Below are 5,952 nucleotides of genomic sequence, written 5' to 3'. Positions count from 1 at the left end.
ACATCATAATTCGAAATATATTTGTAGTGTCAAAGTAAAATATAATACCTATTTTGTGTCTATTATAAGGTTGTAAATGTAAAAGGAAAGCATATGTAAGATACCGTTCAGAAGTTGACCATTAATTTTCCTCAAGTGGAGAAAGTTTCCCCAGGGTTAAATTCTTTCATGTTATTAACCATAACCTTCTGCCATCATGCAGAATATTCTGACAAAAATGTTCGCATTGATTTTGTTGAGTAATAGAGAAAAGGCAGTTTCTGGCGATATTTTTCCTGGAATTGGTATCTTATGAAAGACTTTCACAGCCATATCAGAGCAATGGCAGCATTCTATAAATAGCTTTCCATTCTACAATGCCCATCTTCCTTCAGAGAAATGGAGGAGACTTCCACTGGAGAGTAAATGAAGTGTTTCAACAACGGATGTTGTCCAAGTACATTCAAATATGATAAAAGATGTGTAGAGTTTTCCTTGCAATTTCTATACCTGTTGCCATGTCATAAAAAGTCTCCTTTTTTTTTCTGGGAAGAAAGCAAGAGGTGAGAGTTTGTGGTTAAACGTCTGGGCTGTTTCCATGTTCTTGCGGTAGTGAATGGATTGAGAAGTTGTGGTACATTCATACAATGGAATACTAAGCAGATGTAGGAGCAATCATTTTATAAATTACTACCTAACTTGGGAGGGACTGGAGAGCATTATGCTGAGTTAACTAACTCAGTCTCACAAGGACAAATACTGTATAAAATCATTAAAGTTGCATAATTCGATGGGTGGGTAGGGTGAATGAAATGGGAAGAATCTTTTGTGAAAACAATGTATATAAATCAGAGTAATATAAAAAAAATTAAAAATTCTTTAAAAAAGAGATCAGAGTTTAATTAGGTATCTTTTATTTTAATATAACTTGGGCCTTTGCTCTGCTTGCCTTGGAGTCTTTATATGGTGTAAACTCTTAAGCACCCCCCACCCCACTGTTAACTAAAAGCTTGATGGTTCTAACCACTCAGAGGCCAACTGTACTGTACAAATCAGTCACTGAAAAAATTCCATGGAGCACAGTGCTATTCAGACACACATGAGGTCTCCATAAATCAAAATAAACTCAACAGAGGCCAGTCTGCAAGACTTAAGAAAACGTTAATATTGAATTTTACCAGTTGGAATTTTCCGGACAGGCATGAGCTACAACTAATGAGAAGTTGGCCTTACTTGCATCAGTGTCAGTGTTCATGTAATATTTTCAAATCTTTATGTTTTCTTTCTCAGTACACTCATATACTGGATTTCTTATTGGCTGGATCTTATCTTCCAAAACTTGACAGAAATTACAGGTAGGAAAATTTTTTTTAAAGTAGGTAAAAATGGGCCTCAGTTCAAATCAGAGAGTTTTGGGAAAGTTGTAAATTTTTAAAAAGCTCTGAGTATATCCAAATATTTTGAAAAGTGAATTCTTTGGAAGTTACCATAGCAGCAGGTAGTTGAAGCTAGAAATATCTTTGTGATTATATGTTAGATTGGTGTTGAAATTGTCTTATTATAGAAAATGTCACAGATTTTCCATTCAACATTACTTGGTAACAGTCACGGCAGGTAAGAAAAATCCGAGGAAAATCCTAGGGAAGGCGGCAATTGCTAATACGACTGTCTCATTTAACGTGGAATTCCTAGGTAATTTAAAGAGAATGAAATGCATTCTCAGCTGCGTGTTTATTTTCTTCAGCATAGCTGCATTTCTCTGATAATGATGTTCAGAACGTATCAATATCCAGGTGTACTATCTGTCAAAGATGCAGATTGTGTCTCACATAATAGGCCCAATTTTCCTGGACTAGTTTTGTAAACAGCAAGATGATTACTCATTCAACAGAAAGTGGACAAAGTAGAATAGCGGGGATGTTTGATGCTGCCTCTATGGGGGCATCCCAAGAGTCTTCTCTCAGGTTGATTAACTTTACATAGGAGTCTTAACATAATTACGACTACACATGCTGGAGAGTAAAATGTTTCCATCAGGCCCTAATTACCACCAGCATCAAGAAAGAATTTCGGCCAGGCATTCAGAAATCACCAATTACACAGAGGATGTTCAAGAGATGATGTTGCTAGCTCATAAAAGTGCTGAAATGAATAACTGGGTATGATTTTTAAAGGAAGCAAATGGATCTGTCGGGAATCCTGGCTGTTGAATTATATGAATGATATGAACAGGTTCTAACTTATTGAGAGTGAGGCCCCTGGAAACTGCCAACTTGTAGGGCCCTGCTCACTGTTACCCATATTCACGTGCAAAATGCTCCTCAACCATGGTGTTGGAAAACAAAGCAAGAAGCACGGTTGTTCAAGCTGCTTCTATTTCCATGTCTCTTCTAGTTGCGTGCCCTGGTCCTTTGCATGAACTTCAAATTTACATATAAATGAGGCATGCAAGAACTGTTTTATTTGTCTGCCTGAGTGGTTTCAAGATGTGCATCGTTGCATCACGATGATGAAGGCTTTCTCCATCCACCTTTAATGCTTCTACAGTTGGTCATCCTAGCTCAAACCGAACTCTAGTGTTCTCTGCCAGCTCCGGGGTGCCAGCTTGCTGTTTGGGGAGACCGTTCCCATAACACCAGGTCAAGATGGGACTTTCACTTTGACATAGCTCACATTTTTCCATTTTAAAGATGAGATCACAGAAGTGAATAGAATCTAACAAAAGAAACACAATTTATTACTGTCAAGGACAAAGCAAGATCACAGAAAATTTCAGCTATCTACTGCTGATTAGCAAAATACTCCACCCCTTAGGTCTTAAACTCACAATGATAAATTATTTTTCTCCTGTGAACTGTCTGAGAGGGTTTTGTGCTGGTTCACCTGGGTTTCATACAAGGATTGCATTTAGCTGGAATGTCATCTGGGCCAGAAGGAATGAGGAGGCTTCACTCATTTGCCCAGCAATTGATGCTGCTGTCTGTCAACCAGAGCACTTTTTAAGGTCTATTCCACATGGACTCTCATGCTCACAGGAACTTGATAGCTTTCCTTGCATGCCAGTCTCAACCAATCTTCCCAGAGAGCAAACACAAAACGTATAAGGGCTTTCCTATGACTTGGACTAGAAACTGGCAATGCCACTTCTGTCCTTTTCTTTTGGTTAAGGCTAGCCATAAGGTCAGAGCAGAAAAGAGGAGAAAGATACTTCATTTCTTTTTTTTCCCCAATCATTAATTTATTCATTGCTCATACCTTTTTACAGAAAACCAGAATAACATAAATGACAATTATATACATGGATCTTACCTAAAGGAATATACAAGTATCAAATTGGTTTTATCTATAGAAAGAGACAATACAGAACTCATTATCAGGTGTCTAAACAAGGATTGAGGCTGATTGTGGAACAGAACATTAATTACTCATGCAATTTAAATTGCATCAATATATATATATATAAGTATATATATATATATTAGGCAACTATTCTTTTTTTTCTCAATGCAGTAAACATAATTTATCCAGTTTTTCTCAGTCTTACCATTAGGCAACTATCCTTTTTTTTTCAATGCAGTAGGGTGGAGGGACAGCGGAGGAGGGGAAGACTCTATGAGATGGATTGATTCTGTGACTGGGGTAATCGGGATGGGTGTGTCAGAGGCAGTGCGGTTGGCACAGGATAGAGCAGGGTTTAGGGCTGTTGTGCATAGGGTCCCTATGAGTCGCAAACGACTCGACGGCACATAACAATGACAACAACAAACATAATTTATCCAGTTTTTCTCAGTCTTACCCCCACCCCAATGTCAGCCTCATTCTATAACAGTGGCACCATATAATATTTGTCTCTTTGTGACTGAGATTTTTACTCAGCATAATGTCTTCCACGGTCACCCATTTTGAATAATATTGCATGAGTTCCTTGTTTTTCTAAGCAGCATAGTATTCCATTGTGTGAATATACCACAGCTTTTCTATCCATTCGTTTGTTGATGGGTACAAGAGACTTCATTTCTTAAGAGGAGAAGCAGCCAAGACACAGGAAATCCATCTTTAAAAACAATCTTCCCCACCAAGTTATAAATTTCATTACATTAAGAGAACGTTTCTGTGCAATCCTAATCTTAATGCCATTTGCATCAGGGTTGCTTTCTCAGGGAATGAATATGTTCTAATCCATTTGTAAACGCTTAGCCTGTGTCGGAGGGAGCTCTGCAGGTAAGGAGCTGAGCTGCCAACCCAAACACAGGTGATCTGAAACTCTTCCTATGTGATTTTCAGCCTCAGAGACCCACTGAGTGGTTAGCTAGGAGTTGGTTGTGACATGGCACATAGCAAGAACAGTAAGCTTACTACCTACAAGTAAGAAGCTGCACTGCAATCCTAAGCTGGAAGTTCAAATCCACCAACTCTATTGGAGAAAGAAGAGCATCTCCTTTCATGTGATTTACAGCCCCTGTGAACCCACTGGAGGGTTCAGCTAGAAGGTGGTTCTAACATAATGGCACATAGGTACAAGAGTAACTTACATCCAATTTGCTGGGAAATCTTCCTAATTTTGATTGCTTTGTGTTCTCTATCAGTAAAAACTTTTAAACTATCTACTAAATCACTAGATTATCTTTTGAATTTAACTAAATCTGTAATCAAATACATTTTACAAAGTAACAAAAGCTTTTTCTACTCTTACGTGGAATCTTTAAATATTCCCAGTCAAAAACTGCGGAACATAAATTCATGTTTGCAGATTACGAGGCTTGCCATTTGGCATTCTGAAGGTGGCAGATGTGAAGGCCAAAAGTAGAGGCTGGCTGTGGGGCTGGGGTGGGGATGAAGGGGCCTCCAGCTGCTTTTAGATGAGCCCTTTGTCAAAATTTCTCTTCTAAGGAACGTGACTCCATGTGAGAGGCTGAAGGCCTTAGTATAAATATTTCATTAGTCATGATGGGTTTGAAAACTTAAAGCTGTGAAGGACACATTGGAATCTCTGTGATTTATGATAAAGCTGAAGGAAACTTGATCCTCCAGTACCACCATATGCAGCCGTGTGGAATGTGCAAATGAATTGAACTAGTAAACCCCACAGATTTTGTTTCTTGATTAAAAAAAAAAAGTCTTAAGTCAGATCAGCTAACAGGCAATTTGAAACAGGGACTTAGTAAGGCAGCTGTTTTAGATAACATTTCTTCCAAATGTTTCCCTCTCCTTTATTTCCTTTAAGTACTCAGAACAGCTTCACTTCCAGATTTTTCTAGGTTCTGCATATCAGTGATTGACAAAATAAAAACCTGGCATAGTCTTGTAGGTGCATATGTTATCATTGCCTCTCTCAGTTTGTTCTTGAAGGCTGAGTGATGTGTCTTGACAATCTGAGCATGAATACCCAATAATATGCCCAATGCAAACCACTTCTTTATATGATGCACATCAAACATTTAGCACAGAATATTGTTGGGTGTTGTTCTTATGTAAGATTATAATTACTCCTAAAAGTTAAAAATGTGCTTTTTTATTTATTATTGATTTAATAACAGACATACAGACAGAAAATAATAAATACACATGTATTTTCAGATATACTTTTTGCATATATGTAGCTATATTCTATGTGTAATGCATTATATATATTCTATATTCCAATCTGTTATTCATAAGCACTGTGAATTGTAGCCTACTCAATAGCATATAACAACAACAGCATATTTAAAAAATCCCAATTCATTGTTATGGGAACCGACTCATAGCTGACTCTCTAGTGGGTTTTTGGAGACTGTAAATCATGTGAAAGAAGAGTGCCCCTCTTTCTCCAGTGAAATCATTGATCCATTCAAGCTGCTAGAGGTGTTGCCTTCTGGTTGACAGTGTAACTTCCTTCAGGCTATGCCAGCACAGTTACCCTATGCTACATGTAGTATAATAAAATACATTATATATCAAATATATGCACCAACAACTAGAGCCAAAGAGGAG

Source organism: Elephantulus edwardii, unplaced genomic scaffold (assembly GCF_000299155.1).
Source record: "Elephantulus edwardii isolate Elephantulus edwardi_28Jun2011 unplaced genomic scaffold, EleEdw1.0 scaffold00010, whole genome shotgun sequence".
In the NCBI taxonomy this organism is placed as follows: Eukaryota; Metazoa; Chordata; class Mammalia; order Macroscelidea; family Macroscelididae; genus Elephantulus; species Elephantulus edwardii.
The sequence above is the reverse complement of the archived record's forward strand: the minus strand, read 5'-3'. Positions refer to the sequence as shown.